General features: G+C 41.8%; 1 protein-coding gene across 2 annotated transcripts in view; it reads left to right on the forward strand.

Moving 5' to 3' along the window:
- Nucleotides 1–20,359, forward strand: part of LOC142817990 (oxytocin receptor-like) — a 40,725-nt gene that overhangs the window by 14,477 nt on the left and 5,889 nt on the right. The gene's annotated exons all lie outside the window — the stretch shown is intronic.

Consider the following 20,359-nt stretch of genomic DNA (forward strand, 5'->3'; position numbering starts at 1 on the left):
GTTTTCTTCACAGTGTGCGTGGACCGCCGCAAGTTATTTCAGTCACCTGAACGTGCAGCAATAGTGCGTTTTCGCATTATTTTCATGGGAACGGACGTGTTTACTCAGTGTGCGGGGCTGATAAGTTCACGCCATGCCTGATAAACCTTCAAGATTACTTTACTACTACTCTTACTACTACTACTACTACTAATAATAATAATATTATACTTTATTCTTCACATACTTAATAAATAAAAAAAAAAACAGGCGTGTTTAGGTCCCGAAAACTTGTGCGACTAGGCACAGCGATCTGGTGTTACAGTGCTACAAAAACTATATTTGCTTTTTCGTCAACGAACAAGTTTTTAGTGTTTTATTTTTGCGTGTGCTTGCTCTAAGACCTTATGGTTGTTTTAGGGCACGTTAAATAAATGATTGATTGATTGGATAAATAATTTTATTACTACTAAAGCAAAAGCATTAGACGCCACATCAAATGTGATAACTTAGCGTCGACGTCGGCGCAAAGCAAAATGATCCACTTTCATACCGTGATGATTTAACCACAGGAAATTGTCGCTTGGTCAAAGATGATCTGATCACGGAAGAAATGCAAAAACAGGAAAGTTTCAGGCTCCGATCATGAAGGCAATGAGAAAACGCTTAGGCACGGAAAGCATTCGAAGGATGACAAAAGCATCGATTCTGGCGACTGTCACCGAGAAGGGCGTAGCGCCTGTCTACGCTTTCACGTTGAGGAGAAAGAAATACGAGATGAAAATCAGAAACCGACAGAGAAAGAGAAAAAGTAATAACTAAAAGGTGAAATTGACCGAAAATAAAGTAAAATTGCGTGAAAAACTGCAGAAAAACTTTCAAAAGCGGCACATTCTCCGGTCCTGTCACAGGTAAAGAGAAAAAAAAAAAACTCACACGGCAAAAATTTTCCTAAGCCGTTCATTACAGCATTCCTCATAATCATGTCGTGACTTTTGCACGTAAAACTCCAGTAATTGCTATCAAATGCCTAAGACACCGTTCAGAAAGTACCAACTGAGCCAAAAAGTCCTCGCTTTCATCGTCCTAAAAACGTCGCTAGGAGCTTTCGCACTCGTGTCTCCGCAGCATGTTCTCTTCAACTCATTCAAAATACCCCTCCTTACTACCCCTGTTTTTTCCTAAATACCGTTGACACTAGAGAGAATGCCACAACCTCAAGAAGGGACGTAACTCATTGCGGAGTATATCCAAGCTCGTCCACTTTCTTTCAGGTGTCAGCTTTATTGAGAAGTATTACGCTTATGATGCACGACAGTGCGGGACGACCAAACACTAAACCAAGAAAAGAGGGGCCACCTTAAGGATGAGGAGCCCTGTCGCCTTTAAAAGGGGGGACCGAGAACGTCTCCTATGTGGAATAGGGGTGGATGGTGTGAGTGGAAAGTGGAACAGCGAATGGGACGGCACTTGAATGAGGGCTCCGCACCGCTTATAGCACGAGAGTGTTTAGAGTGCGGTGTTCGCTGCGCTGCAGCAGTACTTTCCTTCTACGAAGCGCAAAATAAATCGCTCTGGCCTGCGAGAAACGCGGTTCTAACGGGACGGCACTTAAGCGTGTGCGTCGCGAGAAGATTAGCGACAGGAAAGGTAATATATACCGTAAGTACTACCCCTCAGCACGAATGAGCAAAACACACAAAAAAATCTGAAAGCTAGGAATGATCATTCGAGCATTGCGATGGAAAGACGACTAAATGGTGTTGATTACGCTTTTTTTTTTGTTCCCGTGTGTTTGCTTTGTTGGCGCTTTATTTTGCGTTAGTTATAGCTCGTTGCTCTGTTTTCTCTCTTATCATCAACCACCGTATTTCTTTGCCCTCATTGCCTCGGATTAGGTAGGCGTTGAGCTTAATCCGCACAGATTTGCTAATCCGGATTCTTGCCTTGCTTCTCTATCTTTGCGCTTGCGTATTTATTAGACAAGACACGCCCCAGAGATAGCATCCACGCCCGCCTGAAACGCGCCCCCTTGGCGCCATCTAGGAGGAGGAGAAGGAGGAAGGGAAGAAATGAAAGGCAGGGAGGTCAACCAGACGCATGTCCGGTTTGCTACCCTGCACTGGGGGAAGGAATGAGGTGATTAAAGGAGAAGAGAGAGAGAGAAGTGAAGGGCAACGTGTGTGTAGATGGCGCCATCTAGCTACTGGTGACGAAAACGCGCTATTTCTGCTGAGTTCTGAGGACCGCTGACGCCGTATGATGTATCATAAAAGTTCGCCGCGAACAAACTGGACAGCGTACGCTTGGCGGTCTAGTTGTTTCGCGCCGAGCGCTACGGAGCGAGAGGTCGTATATATATGTTCGACACTCTGTGATGGAACTTTTTCTTTTCATTTTTACCCTCATGGTAATCTGTCAGTTTATACTTTACAACTCCATATCTGTCAGTGGAGCCATGGTGGACCCCGGCAAAAACACTTCCGTGTTAAAAAAAATACAGCATATCTACGGAGTGAATGATGACGAGTGGGGTGAACGTGCTTTCGCCTGTCCATGTGACCATCCATGCGTCCGTCCTTGCATGCGTCTGTCCATCTGCCTGTCCGTGCGTCTGTATGTACGTCCATCTGTACGTCCGTGCGTTCCTCTGTGCGTCTGTTCATCCATCCGTCCGTACGTCCATCCACCTCCCGTCCATCCATCCGATCGTTCATTTGTCTGCCTGCCCGTCCATCCGTACATGTGTCCGTGCGTCCGTTTGTTTGTCTGTCTGTCCGGGCGCCCATCCATGCGTCCGTCCATCTTCATCTAGTAAACACTCCCAGTTACACCATCTCGCATCTTTGCATCATATGTTGATCGTATACAAGTACCGCCATCCAGCGGACATTCTAAGGACTAAACGAGAGGTGGCTAACTACTTCTACGACAACGACGCGGGTCATATGACCGATGGCGTAAGGAATTTTGCCCCTAAAAAAAACTATGGAGAAACTTGACTACGGCGAAAATCGAGCGTGGTCAAAAAGTGTCGATTAACATCATATTTAACTAGAAACGCGTTATGAATTGTTACTCTGATTACTGCTTGTATAAAAACAAATGCTTCACAAATTATTGTTCTCATAGCTGCTTGTCAGCCATATTTGACACCGCCAACAGGGGTCATCAAAAGGGAGCATAAAATTATGATTGTTACGAGTAGGCTCCTCGAATCTCGCACAGTGAACCGATTGCGCCCACGTTAATGTAGGAGACAGCGAAGCCATAAAAGTTATACGGGCGTGAGGTGCCCCTGGTTGCAATAACATGAAACAAGAATGATGGCCCGTGGCCTGCTCCTATTTTTTTCTTTCTTGGCTCCTAATGTCTTTTTGGTTTCCCATTTAGTTCATTGCTATATTTCTTAACCTTGGCATTACAAAGACTGTCCTCGGAGCAAGCAATGGTGATTCCACGCCATCTGGTTCTTTGTGCCGAGCCATCAGACCATGTGATTAAAACGGGGTCACAGTGGTTGTCCGGCGTCCAGCCCTTAAAGCGAAAAACCACGGCCCTTCATAAATGCGAGAAGCGTATATAAAAAAGCATCAAAGAGTGTTCGCTGCTTTCACGGAAATTGTCAATTGCTAATGCGCAAAATGAGGGCCTGAAAAAAGTAGAAAAGGAAAAATAAAGACTTGCCATGCAAGAGAGAGTGAAAAAATAAAGAATTGAGGAAGGCAGGGAAATTAACCAGAAGGTATACAGTATCTGCTATGCTAGCGTGCACCGGAGTTGGAGAACAGGGGGTTGAAAGAGATACAGAAAAAAAAATATTACAAAAAAATCGCAGTCATACAGACACACACACATGAGAGCGTTCCACTCGAAGTCGTTCTTATGGGCCAGTAGATCACAAGAAGCCGAAGAGCACTTGCAAGGTCTTTTTCTGCGATGGTAGGCCTGGGTCATGCCCCATGCCACACAAAATTGCACAACTGCTTTTACAATTGAAGACCCACCCATTATATTAGGCAAAGGAAAATCACAAAATTTACAAAAAAAAACGCCTCCATTATGGAGACACCGTCAGGTCACTATGAAAGTATGGAAAACGCCCAGAAAGTGGGCCTGTTGGAATTCTGGGAAAGTGTTCACCCTGTGATCGTATTAGGCTGGAGTGAAGCATACACACCAAAGGGTGACTATTTTATTTTCTTATTTGAGGTGGAGAAACGATATAGCTCGGCTAATTTTTCCTAAATGCTTTCAGTGCGATTTCAGTGCAACTCGTGCCTAACGAAAGAAAATTTAAATGGATGTTGCTAATGTGACGAAGGAAGTGTGTGACGTATTTCGTGCTGCTTATATCACGCTTTGTGAGAAACATGGTTTACTTCCATTTTGTATTAGAGCCCGATATTGTAGACCTAGTTTCGGTGTACTTCATAGCGTTAATTAAAGAATGAAAAAAAAGACACAGCTGAGATTCATTGCTTGTCGTAGCAGATATTAGAATCATAAGGTGCACCTCATAGACACAATCACGATGCTCCCACGCGCTAATACTAAGCTCTAATAAATGGTTTGATAAGCGAATGCTGTATACGTGCTAACAGTCGTATTTTTGTTCCGTTTGACATTTTAGAACACATTACCGTTTGAGAGTATCCTTTACAAAAGGTGTTGGTGATGATATCTGATAAATGGAAATATGACGTGGTTGGCATTTCATTATGCATATTCTCGAACACAGCAATCACACAACTTGCGATGCATATTATACACTACAGCGAAAGAATACGGACAAACTAGCGTACACAAAAGCTACTGCATATGATCCCTGAACTATTGAATGCCCATCCCACAGTTACCATCATAGTTCAAAGAAGCCTCTTTGTAATTGCGTTAAAAAATACACGCGTTTAGTCAAGCTTCAGAAGTGACTTTTTCTGTTTATGGCATTGCTCACGTTCTCGTTGTTATATATATGTCCCAGAAAAATTTACGGAGATGTAATAGTATGGTTTATTATTGAATTATTGTGGGTATACTCACACATGCCTTGCTTTGAGCCACCGAAAAAAGAATGCTACAATACACCATCAAAAAACAACAACAACGTGCGAAAACGTCAACATCCTAGTCCCTCACAAATATCACGAGTATTCCGCTTTCTCGTCAAGAAATAATTGTCATATAAGCTCCTTGTCGTACTGTAAGGTTGAACCTTGAGTGTTAAGTTATAGACAGAGAGAGGCATAACCGATTAACTCCCTCGATTTTTTTTTTGCTTCATGTCAATGGGTTTTTTGTTGCACTTCTATTGCATTCGACAACGTAGGCCTCAACATAACTTCTTCATCACTCGTCGGTGCAGTGAAATGAAAGCGCAGAAAAAAAAAGATGCCTCGGGAAGTTTCAAGCTCTCGACATTCTATGTTATAACAAGCTGAATTGTACACCGAGAAGTGACAGAAGAATCAATCGAGAAACGAAACGAAAGATTCAGAACGAGACAAACAAGCAAACAGAACTCTTCCCTACAGACCAGTGTCCCGCTGACACAAAGCCTCCAATTCACGCCTCCCATACCACCCATTCGGGCGCTTTAGTTTCGTCCTCTTGTTTATACTGTGAGACGGCTGCAATCGCATCAGGGCCACGTTGGATGACCGAATAACAGATGTAGCAGATGTGTTGGAAGGCTTTTTCAGCCCCCTCTGGTCTCTGCAAAAAAGCTCCAACTCGCCCCCCCCCCTCCTCCATCATCTCAAGCATTTTCTCGAAAGCCTTTCGTGCTCTTATCTAGCTCCCGTGCAATGAAGCCCACGGCAAATGTCTTTGCCGTCCTCTACAGAAGGCTGCTTCTATTTTCAATAAATCGGAGATCGGAACCGCATCTACGTCTTCGAAATTGAATGATAATGTAATGTAAACATGTCGAAATAAACCCTGTATAGGGCGAAAAGCAGCGGTTGTTTATATCTCTCTACTGTTTGCCCATGCGCTAGCCGAAGGTTGTAACGTGTTACCGAATTTGTCATAACCTAAGCAAATTTTAAAAAATGGCAAAAGGTGGAGGGGGGAGATGGAAAGTGGACTTACAAGCTTTTTATAGCTCTTCTTTTCTCGTTGTACTTGAAACATTCAAGGAGAATATCACCGCGTCTAGGCCGGGACAACTGCAAATGCGTTTGCCACAAAGCTCGTCTCCATAGCAGCACGCATAATGCGCACTCAACCATTATTATCATTAGCATAACAATATTGCAAGGATTCAAACTGTTTTTAATATTTCACATATGAAAAATGCTGGACGTTGTGCGATTAATCCAAAGCTTCCGACATCTTATGAATGCTTTCGGATATGCCAGTTGCACAATGATGCAAAAGTAGTTTTTTCTACAAAAAAAAAAAAAGAAATGAAAAGAATGCTTTGCAAGGTGAAAATCTATCTTCTTCCAAGAGTGTGACTTTGATGAAAGACCATCTTATTCAAACACTATGACGCTTCGCGGAACCTGGTACACATGTCTATGGCAAACACGAGAAGAGAAAACAGGCGATGAGGTTTTGTTGCTAAAACAAGCCTTAACAAAAAAAGTTATTTTTCCATACTACCATTTTTTGTTAAATTAGTTGTCTCTTTTCTTGAGTTAATATGTATGTTGATTGTTTTTAAGCATTGAAAGTTCGAAAGAAAAAAAAAACTTATGGCTGAATAAAAACAAACATCACAAAAGAGAGGGAGTAAAAGAAGTGACAACCAGACAACGAGAAAAATATCGAAAGTAGGTGGACATGTATGGCAAAAAAATATATAATAACACGGTCAGTCATTCACGACAAATTAAAAAGCTGCTGCGTATTTCAGAATACATTTTAAAAGTCGCCTACACCAAACACGCTTCACATTGATCTGACAGTTCTATCAGTGGAATGAACTACATTTTGAGAATGATTGAATTAGGTGAGATTAAATGAGATACGTTTGCATAGAACCTAGACAACATAGATACATTCGCAAAGTAACAGTGTTGGCATCGCTGGGGGACACGTACAATATTAAACGCGTGACCTTGTTGGAGGAAAAGTGCAATAATAACGAATGAACACGTAAGACATATGCAACAGCAAATGTATCAATGCAATAGGTAAAAAAGGTCAAGTTGGTGTCCTTGTTCGCTTTCGGATGCTTTGATGTAAGCCCCAAAGCATAAGCCACACCCCAAAACAACACATGGCGTATAAATGATGCGACATGTCCAACTTCAGACGTCTAAATTATGCAAGGAATAAAAAAGTAGGCCTCTTTGGGTATTGCCAAATGAAAAAAAAAAAAATCCTACTTGCGTAGGTTCCATAAAAACCCTGATTATCACTGGTATCACTTCAGTACGCTCACTCCTGGTATAGCCCTAATAGCTTACAGCATGTCTATTTATTCTACTAACGCATGACCCCCCCCCCCCCTCCTTACTCCCTTCCCTATAGAGCCAAAAAGCCTCGATGTATGATTTTTGCTCTTTTATCGCATTTTATTCCATCTTTTCTCACACCTGTCTCTTTCTCCATTTCTCCATCCTCCTCATCTCTTTCCCCACGCAGAGTATCACGTCAGCGATTTGTATACGTCAACGAAATTCTTTGGTTTTAAATAAAAAGTTATCCTCTCTCTAACAAATGAAGATGCGCCCCCTGTTGGGACACGTGTCCCCGATCATAAAAATAACTCGAATTAAACGTCCCAAAATTGTGATATGATTGCGAGGGATGACGTAGGGCAGGCCTCGGGAAATTTCGTCGATCAGACGCACGTACGTTCCTTAATGTGCACTGTCATTGCACAGTACTTAGGCCTCCACCGGTATGTGAGCGCCATGGCTGGGATTGAACCGCAACCTTAGGGTAAGCAGCCTAGCTCCGACACCAATGATCCAACCCGGTGGACGTAACATGTGTTCATGTGTATAAGAATTATTGAGTACATATAAGACGTGTATTTATCGAGCCTGTTAGACCCTGAGAGTGGTATATATGAAGAAAGAGAAAAATGAAAAGAAATGATCCATAAATATTGATAGAAGCCGTGACTAACCAGAAAAAAAAGACAAATGGAGACTATGCTTTGGTGATACTCTTAATGAGAGAAATGGGAAGGAGTATCTATAAACGAAGGAAACAAAATCTAAGTTTGCAAAGCCGCATCAAGACGGAAAGTTCTAACACGCACGTTTTACTGTCACATCTCGCCCGTGTGTTCCATAGTCCACAAGCAGTGAGCCAGAGATGTAACTGCCATTTGTCCCGGCCACTGCCATGGCGTTTTTCTTTCTGACAGTGCCCGTGTTTGCATTCAGTGTTTGTTGTCTGTAGTATAGCATATTGAAGGCTATATTGAAAACATGTTACAGCTGTAGGTTGCATGAGTCGGTGCTTTTGTCGATGCCACATTGGGCCTGTACCGTCGGTAAAGAAAGACAAGTCCCTATGATATAGCTGGATGGACTAGCTGTCTGAATAGTAGCAGCTGGGGTTTCGTGTGCCAAAACCGTTGTACATTATGAGGCAAGCCGTAGTAATCTAAATTCACCGGGCTCGGCGAATTTGGAACATATAGTGTTCTTTAACGTGCTCTGGCACTGCACAGGGCACTTTGAGGATATCATAGTTGAAACCAAGAAGAGGAAATGGACATAGGCTGGACATGTAGCATGTAGACAGGATAACCACTGGTCATTAAACGTAACTATCTGGATTCCCAGAGAAGGAAAGCGGGTTAGGGAGAGACAGCAAATTAAGTGGGCAGATGAGATTAAGAAGTTTGCGGGTATAAAATGACAGCAGCAAGCGCAGGACCAAGTTGACTGGCACAACATGGGAAATGCCCTTGTCTTGCAGTGGACGTGGACAGGCTGATGATTATGGTGGTGGTGGGGGTGGTGGTGGTGGCGGTGATGATGATGATGATGATGATGATGATAACACTGCACAGAGCGCAAGCATCCAGAATTTCGTCTCCATAACAAAGTGACCGATGCAGTCGGAATTGAACCCGTGACATTGGAGTCATTGAAGCAGACGTCTTTCCACTGATAGATTAGTTCGCGAAACTCGCCAAGCATAGTGTGGTGATAATCAAATAAACATGGTTCTGGCGGAATAACTTAGTTTTCTGTTCCTAAGGCGCAAAGGTTATCTGCAAAAAATTCTATAGAAATAATATTAGGTTATCCAAACAATGCTGACACAAAGATGTTTATTCGAAAACTTCAACACCGTGAAGACAATCTCAAGACATAGATAGATAGATAGATAGATAGATAGATAGATAGATAGATAGATAGATAGATAGATATGATTGATTTGTGGGGTTTAACGTCCCAAAACCACCATTTGATTATGAGAGACGCCGTAGTGAAGGGCTCCGGAAATTTTGACCACCTGGGGTTCTTTAACGTGCACCCAAATCTGAGTACACGGGCCTACAACATTTCCGCCTCCATCGGAAATGCAGCCGCCGCAGCCGGAAATCGAACCCGCGACCTGCGGGTCAGCAGCCGAGTACCTTAGCCACTAGACCACCGCGGCGGGGCTAGATAGATAGATAGATAGATAGATAGATAGATAGATAGATAGATAGATAGATAGATAGATAGATAGATAGATAGATAGATAGATAGATGCAACACCTCACATGTTGCATCTGAAGACCGTTGAGCAAGATTGTCGAGCACCACCCTCTTAGTAAACGAATCTTTCTCTTTCTGGTGAACCTTCATTCTTTTAGGTTCGTTCAACAAACTTCGATTCATAGTTTGCGCTTGTACTGTCCAATTCTCTTTTTTCTCTCCCTAACCTCGTTTTCCGCAGTAAATAGAGCGCATTTTTTTTCAATCAAGAAAAAGTGCAAAATTTTGACAGAGTGCAAGACAAAGACAACGCTGTTGTCGACCCTTATTTGTCTTGCGCTCGTGCAATATTTCCTGCCGTTTCCACCTGTGCTGCAACCATGAGACATATGGCCCAAGTCTTAACCCTACACTCACTTCAATTGCTGGTTAAAATACGTAAGAAGATGTTTGAGTAAGTTGAAAGGCTTCGGTTTGGCACTAAAAAATACGCAAGAGTCCAGTGTTTCAGTGTGCTTATTAAAATACGTAAGACCAAGAATGAGTTAGGTTGAAGGCTTCCCTTTGCCGCTTCGGATAAGTAAAACAGGGAGAGGAATAAGCGGAAGGACAGATAGTTTAGCTAGTAAGTAAAACAAAGTTTTACTTATCTATCTTTATAAGCAGGCGGAAATGTTGTAGGCCCGTGTGCTCAGATTTGGGTGCACGTTAAAGAACCCCAGGTGGTCTAAATTTCCGGAGCCCTCCACTACGGCGTCTCTCATAATCATATAGTGGTTTTGGGACGTTAAACCCCACATATCAAATTATTATCTTTATAAGCAGAAGTGTGTCTAAAGAATAGGTATAGGTCAAAAATAGGGAGCGCATTCAGGCTCTATCGAAGAAAGACTGACATAGCGATGCCGTTGCTGTCGAGAAAATCTACATGGCTTTAAGTTAAGCGAGATTGATGAAGACTGCTGCTAAGCTTCTGAATTAACGCAAAACGAAGCGCTTCCGCAGTTGCACATCTTGCGCTAACTTAATTCGGTCCAGCCTTCTCGTTCAGGCAAGAAGAGCGATAAGACGGCTCACGTGTGGAGGCTTCTTCACAAAGAAAATCGAAAACCACGAGGAGTACGTGGCAGTGCTTACGATGGTTTTTCAATCTTTCGCTGTGCAAGGCATTCATCAAGTCAACGTCTAAATACGCGATTTTAATTAGGATAGAGCAGTGGGTGATTAACAATGGCCTCCCATTAATATGCGCTAAAACAAGTTCTTCATTATTCAGGAATATGAAGTTTTGTCTTGCCATCACATCTGTTTTGTCAGTTGTTGAAGTTGTTGGCGTTAACTGTTTTCTTTTGCGGGCGAGGTATGAGCTTAAATTACATATATGTGTGCTTGTGTATATGTGTTTTATTTTTTTAATTCCTCGTGAAGACTGCCCCAGCACGCTACAAGCCATTGAATATGGGCTTATATAAGCGCACACTTACAGGACGTATGCCTTCATAAATCAATTTCACTTTGAGTCATCTCATAAAATTTGGTGAAGCTTTTCTATCCTTCGCTTGATTGCCTAGCATAGTTTCCCACAATTAAACTGGAATTTTGTGGTATTGGAGTAATATATATATGACACCCATTTTTGGATATGCAGAAATGAGAAGGAAGGAAGTGGGAACAGCAAATGACTCGCTGTCTTTTCTTTTTCACTGAATTTTTCCTTCGAGTTAGGAAAAAAACTTTTCCGGAGTTCCAGCAGGGCGATTATTTACAGGGCGTAGTCTGTTTTGATTTACTTACTTTGCGCTCATCACAGGCCTGGAATTCAGCCGTGTACTAAACTTACTTACTAATTTTATCTTAGTAAATTATGTAGACCCCTTATTAATGTTTAATGCCCCATATAAGACTATCCGAACTAGTTGAGAGGATATGTAGGGAAACGGGGAATCTGCCGACCCAATTCACTCCAGAGTCATGCAATGGCGAGCGTTTATTCCTTGAAACTCTTCGAAAAACTCAAAAAAATTTTTCTGTTGATATAGACCTTAGTCTCAATGGTAGCAATCCTGTGCTCATTATTTGGTTGGCTTTTCAAATAAAGAGCTTACATAAGAAAGGGGTAGCTTGACAGTTCACCGAATGATACGCCAGCTTGTGCGTGTCTGTAACTTTTTGGCACTGACATACACTTCTGATTTACACTGCCTGTACGTTGTGCTCGAAAAAAAATTGCTTGGCGTCAGGCGTGATCCGACACACGTGCTAGAATTTAAACGTTGAAACCCGCCGGGTAACAATGAAATAGCTGCAGAATAGTTCGGGAGCTCGGCAATGTTTTTTTGAATATGATAAAGGTTGTGTACGAAAAGAACACGTTGCTGGGAAACTCGACTCTTAAAAAGTTGATAAAAAAAATGAGTTGCCCATTCCTTCTTGTGTGGGATACAAGGCGCAGTGAAAGAAAAACAGACAAATACTGACCCACTAGTGATTTTTCTTCAGAAGAACACGGGTGAAATGCCAGATGACATATTAAAAAAAAGCAAGAGCAGAAAAAAGAAAACAAAAAAAGTTTATGAAAGAGAATTGCACAGCATTCAGTGGATTTCATTTCTTCTCTTTTACCGTCTCTTTTTCGTCCGCAACGTTTACTTTTCATGATATGGAATGTTTCGCGATAAAGCTTACAGCAGAAAGACGTAGCCCGAAAACGTTTATATTTACACATCGTGTCAGCTCATTGTTCTAGAAAAAAAAGAAGCACGTAATAAAAAAAACCACAGCGCATCCAAGGAGTGATTGATGATGTGCGGGGGGAAGCTTCAGAGTGTTTTTATCGGTAAATCATGAATCGTCCATCCGTACGTCCACCTTTTCGTCCGCCCGTCCGTTCGTCTGTCAGTCCATCTGTCTGTTCGTCCGTCCGTCAGTTCATTCGTCATTCCGTCCTTACTAGCTGAGTGAGTCATTGAACTAAACGGTCACGTACGAGCTAGGAGGGACATATCCACGGCATTATGAACTTCGCCCTTCAAGATATTGTTGATCGTACGTAGTGTATTGTTTCGAGGCGAAAGCGTATGGTGCCTCATATTCGTGATGTCCGGTGTCCATCCTGCCCGCTGGCAAGGGGCCAGCTGGGGTCTTTCCCTCTCACGAGGGAGGATAAATGAGCTTAATGAGCGCTCGGACACAGGCTGAGTCTCCACGACGTGTGATGCGCGCTAATGCCCGCCTGTGAAACGGAGGCGGATAAGTGCCGCGTTGCCCTGCGATTTGCGGTAAAGATTAAAAAGAAAACACGCGCACGTTTCGTTTGTGTGCCGTTGCACTGGGAGTGTAAAAAAAAAAAAAAAGACACGGTAAAGTCAGTCGAATGGCCGCAGGCTTTCACCAAACTCAGTTTGAAATTCACAAGGTGTCTTTCAATGTTTCTGTTTTTAAACTAAACGCAATGCATCGGGTGCCTCATGCTAATATATGACAAACTCGACTTTTCACGCAATTTAGAACAAAGCTAATAGTTTAGGTACTGATTGCCTGAAGGAAAAAGCAGTGAATGTTTTGTTAACTTTTTTGGTTTATTGTATTTTTTGCTCCCTTTTCTTGATATTTTGTGGCGAAGTGTTGCTACCACTTTCACTTTGTAAGGCCTCTGGCCCTGAGGTGTATAATAAATACTAAATGAAAAAAAATTGAAATATTACTTTGCGGAATGCCACGGCCTGTAGTTACTTTTTTTGAAAGCACGCCAGTAACTAGCAAAGTGACCTGAAGAGATCTTTTTATTCAGAGGATAAAAATCTTTTTGAGAAAAGTTCGCACTAAATAGTTAAGATTTTCGGCTCCATGGGTTAACTAAATAATGCGTTTTAATTTATTAGTACGAACGCTGATCTATGGGGACCCTATTTTATTTTCGCACTTGTCCGTTTTAATCCAGTGTTTTTTGTTCAGTGTTTTTTGTACGTTTACCTGTAATTTAGGTACAGTAGAGCTCGCCTGGGATGCTTCGATACCTCTGGTTACATGCCAGTAAGTCATACACTGGTAACGAACCCATTATATAAGCGTTATTTGAACTCTAATGGAACAAACTAGAGTGCTTTTTGAGTGGGACGTCTTCGCAGCTTGGGTCAAGGGGAGAAGCGAAGAAAAAAAAAACAAGTTTTTTTTTTCTCTTCAGGATACATCACTTTTTATTTTTATTTGCACAGATGTGTTTATCCTGGCCTAAATGCCCCGCATATGTTCCACCTAGCATCTCCTGAATAAGAGCGGTTCGTAAACAAATGTCACACAGATCTGCGTCTCGCAGGAAAGTAATATGAAAATACGTTGCAGGCTCCTCCTAGTTGCCGTGCGCCCTTTAAAAAAATGCCATCTTGAACAGTCCCGTTCCCGTGACAACCTTTTTGCAAGCCGACTACCATCGCTGCTTTTTCTCTCTTAAATGTTCGACGTCACCGATATCACCTCAGAAGACACAAAATGGGCAAGCGTCACGCCCAGACTTGAAAGAGCAAGTCAGCGTGTATGTTTCAGGTAAAGAAGCGTAGCTTGTTGTCTACAAAAATGGCGTGTTTGGAATAAAAATAAAAATAAACTTTTGATTTCTTTGTTTATTATTTTTTGGGGAAAGTAAGCGTCTTTGTACTTCCCTACACTTCATTGTTGCCGTTCAACACCACCATCTATTAATAATAAAAATCTTGTAGCCTGTTTGACCTACACTCGCACATGTGCCAAAACCTGTCGAAACTGCAGCTGATATACCGACTGCAGCCGGTGTGGTGTAGTACGATGGTTGATTTTCTTCCCTCTTTTCTTCCTTTTCTTCACCTTTACCCCCCCCCCCCCCTATCCTGTCATTAGCAGCTATCTCCCACTGCCTCCCGTACCCACTGTGACCTATTTTCTTCGGAAGAATACATTTGTTCGTCTAACGAGGGCTTGCAGGCGAGTATTCGAGTGGCCTCGCAATAAATCAGTGCTCGCTAAAAAACAAAAAATAAACACTGCGGCTATGGTAATGGCGTGCATCCGTTAACGACCATGGATCTCTCTGCCGGATAATCCGCCTATTACTTGCCACTACTGTTTGGTCGACGTGGAAGGGCCACTTTGATGAAGATTGCTCTTCAATGGGTTTGCTGTGTTTTGGTGTGTCCTCAATTAAGAAAACCTAGGATAGAGCAGACCTGTGCGAAAGCCACAATAACATATTTCTGCATGTTCCGAGACATTAAAGAAATATTTTGCGGAGCTATAAAATAATTTTGCAAGTTCTTACTAGCTCGGTGTTACTTTGGATGCTTAGAAAGAAGGAGAAAGAAACGTTATTGAAGTGCCCGGCTGAGGTCAAAAAAGGTGCGGGACCAGGAGACGGGCCCCTCAATAATGCCTTTTTCTCGGGCCTTGAATCCTGGAGGCTTGTTCTGCCAGTCACTAAGTCCAGAGCTGGTTCTCCGAAGGTGGGCTGAACCGCATAGCCCCCCAATGCTCGGCCGAGGTGATTGCGAGCTTTGTTAGAGGGCCACTCACCAGGTCCCATATGAAATTTCGTTACAGCGTGGAAGTTGCTCGGGGTCCGATAAGGAACATTTTGGAAAAAAAATTTTTTGAATCGGTTCATTACGAGTTGAGAAAGCTGTTTTTTTTTTGAAGCGGCGCGAAACGAAGGTGAGAGGAGGCGAGCTCGAAATCCTTCCCTACCCTCTCCGGCATCCGACCAAGATGTCACGTGCGCATGACGTATCCAAACAAGCTCAAACCCCGTGCACACGAGCGGGGTTTTTAAATGCGAAGAATTTCTTAGCTATATATATATATATATATATATATATATATATATATATATATATATATATATATATATATATATATATATATATATATATATATATATATATATATAAATATTCATAGTGGGAGTAATAATTCATTGGGCCAGTTAGTCTTCGTGAAGGTATGGGATATGGCACAACGGGAGCGTTGTCAACAAGGATAAATATATTTATTTCCCAACAGTTTCGGGAGGGGACCTCCCTTCATCAGGGGACCCTGATGAAGGGAGGTCCCCTCCCGAAACTGTTGGGAAATAAATATATTTATCCTTGTTGACAACGCTCCCGTTGTGCCATATCTCATACCTATATATATATATATATATATATATATATATATATATATATATATATATATATATATATATATATATATATATATATATATATATATATATATCACGCTCACATTCTCTTATTACGTCTGACTATTTATTAAGAGATTTATTAATCTCTTCAAGCAACAAATACACAAACTATGCATGTCGTGGTTAAATAAATTTCGCCATGTCACGTGCACTGGTGGCAACGTCAGAGCAAAGTCGTCAACGTAGAGGACTAACGTCACTAAATTGCCGTGTACGTAGGGCCATTCATACGCGCACGTCATGCCCAGGAAGTGGGAGCAGCGTTCATCTCGAAATTTGACCCATTTCCGCGGCGCGTAGCGTTGCAAATTTTGGCAGACGTAATCACGAACGCCTCGTCTTCGCATTGCGCTTGTCAGCTCAAAATTGTCAAACCTGGTGAGTGGCCCTTTAGCTACTCATAGAACGCCCTCCTGAAATTCACTAGCAGAAACGTGCACTAAAACAAAGAAACAAGGAAGCTAGCCGTATGCAAATTGCTATGAAGAATATATTATTGCTGTGCTTTCTCTATAGGTATGGCCAACCGAATGAGTAACAGCAGCTTTACTTCCATGCATCTCGCTTTTGCATATAAGTTGGCGGAAAACAAAAACCTTGAGGGGATAGTGTTCCCAATCACTGTGATATTTGTTCCATTCATACCACAGTATGAATGAAACAATAGGTTCTTGTTCAAATCGGATTTATTTTTTAAAAATACTCAGCTTCTAAATTGGATTTCCACTTTCCACTTAACTTTCAAATCGGAAACAATACCTGTTCTTCAATGATCATTGTTCCCGTACAGTACCAGTTGATTCAGGTGTCCAGCAGGGCTCAGTACTCGGGCCACTCCTATTTTTGTTATTTATCAACGATATTTTACATGGTATACGAAAACTGGTATGGTATGAGATGATTGCATGGCAAACACAAGCGACAGACCCTAACATCAAAATCATGACATGCGTGTCATGTAACAACTTGACTAAATGCCACGCTCATGGTGCACTCGTGGCCGTCTCGCTAGCTTCACCTATACCAAATTTGGTATTACGGGAGGTGAATGGATTGCGAAGGTAGGATACTGGTGCTAACATAATAAACATGAGAGGCGTGTCTTGTAACATGACTACATGCTACGCTCAAGATGCGCTCGCGGCCTTTTCGCTAGCTTCACATGTAGCAAACTCGGTATTACACAACGAGAACGGACGGCATAGGTAAGTGACCCATCTAAACATAATAATCACGACATGCGTGTCATGTAACAACATTACTACATGCCACACTCATGATGCGCTCGCGGCCGTTTCGCTAGCTTCACACATGCCAAATTTGGTATTACGTGACGTCAATGGATGACGAAAGTATACGACTGGTGCAAACATAATAATCATGAGATGCGCGTCATGTGAGAACACGACTACATGTCACAGTGAAGGCGCCAATACGTTTCGACATGACGCGGTGTGCGTGCTCGCCGGCGTTCATTTCGTCGCGTCACGCCACCATTGCTATGCCAGGCACCGGTCCTGCTATATACTAGCAGGCGCGCGCCGCGCTGCGTTGCTTTGACGCATGCGCGTTTCAGCGCGTCCGGCGTCCCTCCGTCACGAAAAGAGGGTGATGCAGTGTTGTCTGGGTGAGGCATCGGCGCGAATTATGCGCCGGTTGGCGCCGGGCCGCCGCGGTCGCGCCTAGTGCTTGCGTTTTGCTAACGTAGCGCCGCTGTGCCCAGCGTGCTCGTGCGTCAACACTACATCGGAGAGTATAATTAGGCCCTTCATTATGCGCTCGTGGTCGTTTTCCTAGCTCCTCATATACCAAATTTGGTGTTATGTGACGTCAATGGAAGACGAAAAATATGACTGGTGCAAACATGATAATCCTGACACGCGTGTCATGTAAGAACATGACAACAATAAATAAATAAAAACAACGTACCATGCTAATAGCGTGCTCGCAGCCGTTTCGCAGGCTCCACATATGCTAAATTTGGTATCACGTGACGTGAATAGATGTCAAAAGTAAACGACACATCCAAACATAATAATCATGACACGGAAGTCATGTACGGCATCATTTACCTCCACCTCTTAATATTGTGCTGATTTTAAAGTGACACATCAATATTTCTCATTTCTTCTTCGCCTAATATCGATTCCCACTGTACGTGAGATCTGCCAATTTTTTTTACGTATCTTCTTCATCTCTTGATGCAGAACTGCTCAAGCGTTTCATGACTTTCAGCTTTGTCCACGAGGATTTGTGAGGCAATGAATTTTAGAGGGTGCCAGATTCGGATTTTATAGCGCTTGTACTTTTGTCAATGAGGGTATTGATGAAAAGTCGTTAAAAATGAACACTAAGGCATGTTTGCGAACGACTTAACTTGGGGTTTCCACCAGTTTTTTTATACGATTCTTGAGACGATCCTTGGGAACACGGAAGAACCTAGATGCGACGCGAACAGAGGGAGTCAGGTACTAAACGCCAATCGGTAATTTCTCTAGTCGTTTGCTTCCCAAGAAGCTCTATATGACATTATCTTGTATGTGCGAACCCCTTTAAACAAGTAAATATATTATATATTAGGTGTAAGTTAATGCTTCAAGTAGCACGACACTCTCGAAGGCAATCAGATGCCTTTTTTGTCGCGTTCTGTCCTCCCACATCCCAGAATTATAAAAAAAAATCCGCTTTGTCCCCGGGCGCGAAACGAACTAAACTTTCGGTGTTTTGTAGCTCGTAGCCTAAAGTCGTTGCTTGTTGTTCTCGTTGCTGTACTGACGCCGGAGCAGCTTAATGCATGGATCTGAAAGATTGGCTGAGCAGAATTCCGCTCCTTTCTGACGGATCACGAAAATATTGATATCAGCCGCGTAATTTTTTCCCCCTCGTAAACGCTGTGAGCAATCATCAACTTTTACACATGAATGGGTAGACAATAACTAGCGCTTAGTCCTCGAAAAGAGAAAAAAGGAAAGTAGTTTTTGTATTATTAGCTACAGAGCCAATACGAAAACAATCACTAGGTTGTGTCTCTTCTTGTTTTTTCTTGTTCTCTCCCTCCCTCCCTCTCTCTCTCTCATATCTATATATATATATATATATATATATATATATATATATATATATATATATATATATATATATATATATATATATATATATATATATATATATATATATATATATATATATATATATATATATATATATATATATATATATATATATATATATATATATATATATATATATATATATATATATATATATATATATATATATATATATAAAGAGATCTAACAGAGAGTAATACCAAGGAACGTATAGGGGAAGTTATTAGACCAAATGAAATGTAAATAAGAAGAAAGAAAAGTGGGTGAAAAAATAGCCAGCCGTGAGCAGGAATCGAACCTGCTAACGCGTTCGATGCTCTAACCACTGAGCTATCACAGCGGCCTTCCCTCCATCCACTTTTTGGGGTTTATATGTGAATTTTGAAGTAGGAGTATCAGTCAGCGCCATCTATAAGCCAAGCGACGAGTGTGAAACACTTTTTTATGCGCATGTTTGGTGTCACGTAGCACGTGAACTTATTACGAGCGGGCAGCTGATCGATAGTTCCTCGTATACAACCTAATGACACCAAGTCTGCCAGTACGAGACCCTCGTTAATGAATAAGGGAAAGAGGTGTATATATATATATATATATATATATATATATATATATATATATATATATATATATATATATATATATATATATATATATATATATATATATATATATATATATATATATATATATATATATATTGATAGCTGTTGGCAAAAGCGACGCCTATTATGCAATGCCGCCGCAGATTTCTGTGGAGCTGCGATGCCACATTTCAGTTGGGATGAGCATGACGAGGTATTAATATTTGTAACAGGCTCATGGTAATCATCACCTGCTGCGTACAAGACAAGATCGTTCAGTACTGTCAAAAGTGCCAAACAATAAACAAAAAGACATGTTCCGTTATGCCAGAAAAGTTCGCTTAAGATTGCTTGATTCAATGAATTGCTCAATAATTGACTCATTGATTCACCTAAATTGATTGATTCAATAATTAAAATAAATAGTTTTTGCATACCTGTAGCATAAACAATTATTAAATTGAACCTCTCATTTGCCGAAAACTCGTAGGAACAGGTGCTGCAGAATATAAATGAACAGAGCTGGGTCAGTTCCTTTGGAAGGAAAGTTGACCTGTCAAAATAAATAGACAAAACATTTCAAAAAGGTGCCAAATGCCACCTGGTACACACGCAAAAATTCGGCCCCATATCTGCACGTTACACTGCAAATGTCATCAAAAGACAATTTTCTTGCGTCTGGAGAGAGTGAACAAAACGTTTATTTGATGTTCTGCGCAAGAAAATTGGTGAATGGTATTCTGGAGGGGCTTTGTTAGAGTGCCTCGAGCGTGCAGCGGAGGCGAACGGGTGCATCAAGTCACGTGACACCTGAGACATGAGCGCTATCTGGCAGTTATCTTGGAGAACGAAGTT

This window comes from Rhipicephalus microplus, chromosome 1, assembly GCF_043290135.1.
Source record: "Rhipicephalus microplus isolate Deutch F79 chromosome 1, USDA_Rmic, whole genome shotgun sequence".
Lineage (NCBI taxonomy): Eukaryota > Metazoa > Arthropoda > Arachnida > Ixodida > Ixodidae > Rhipicephalus > Rhipicephalus microplus.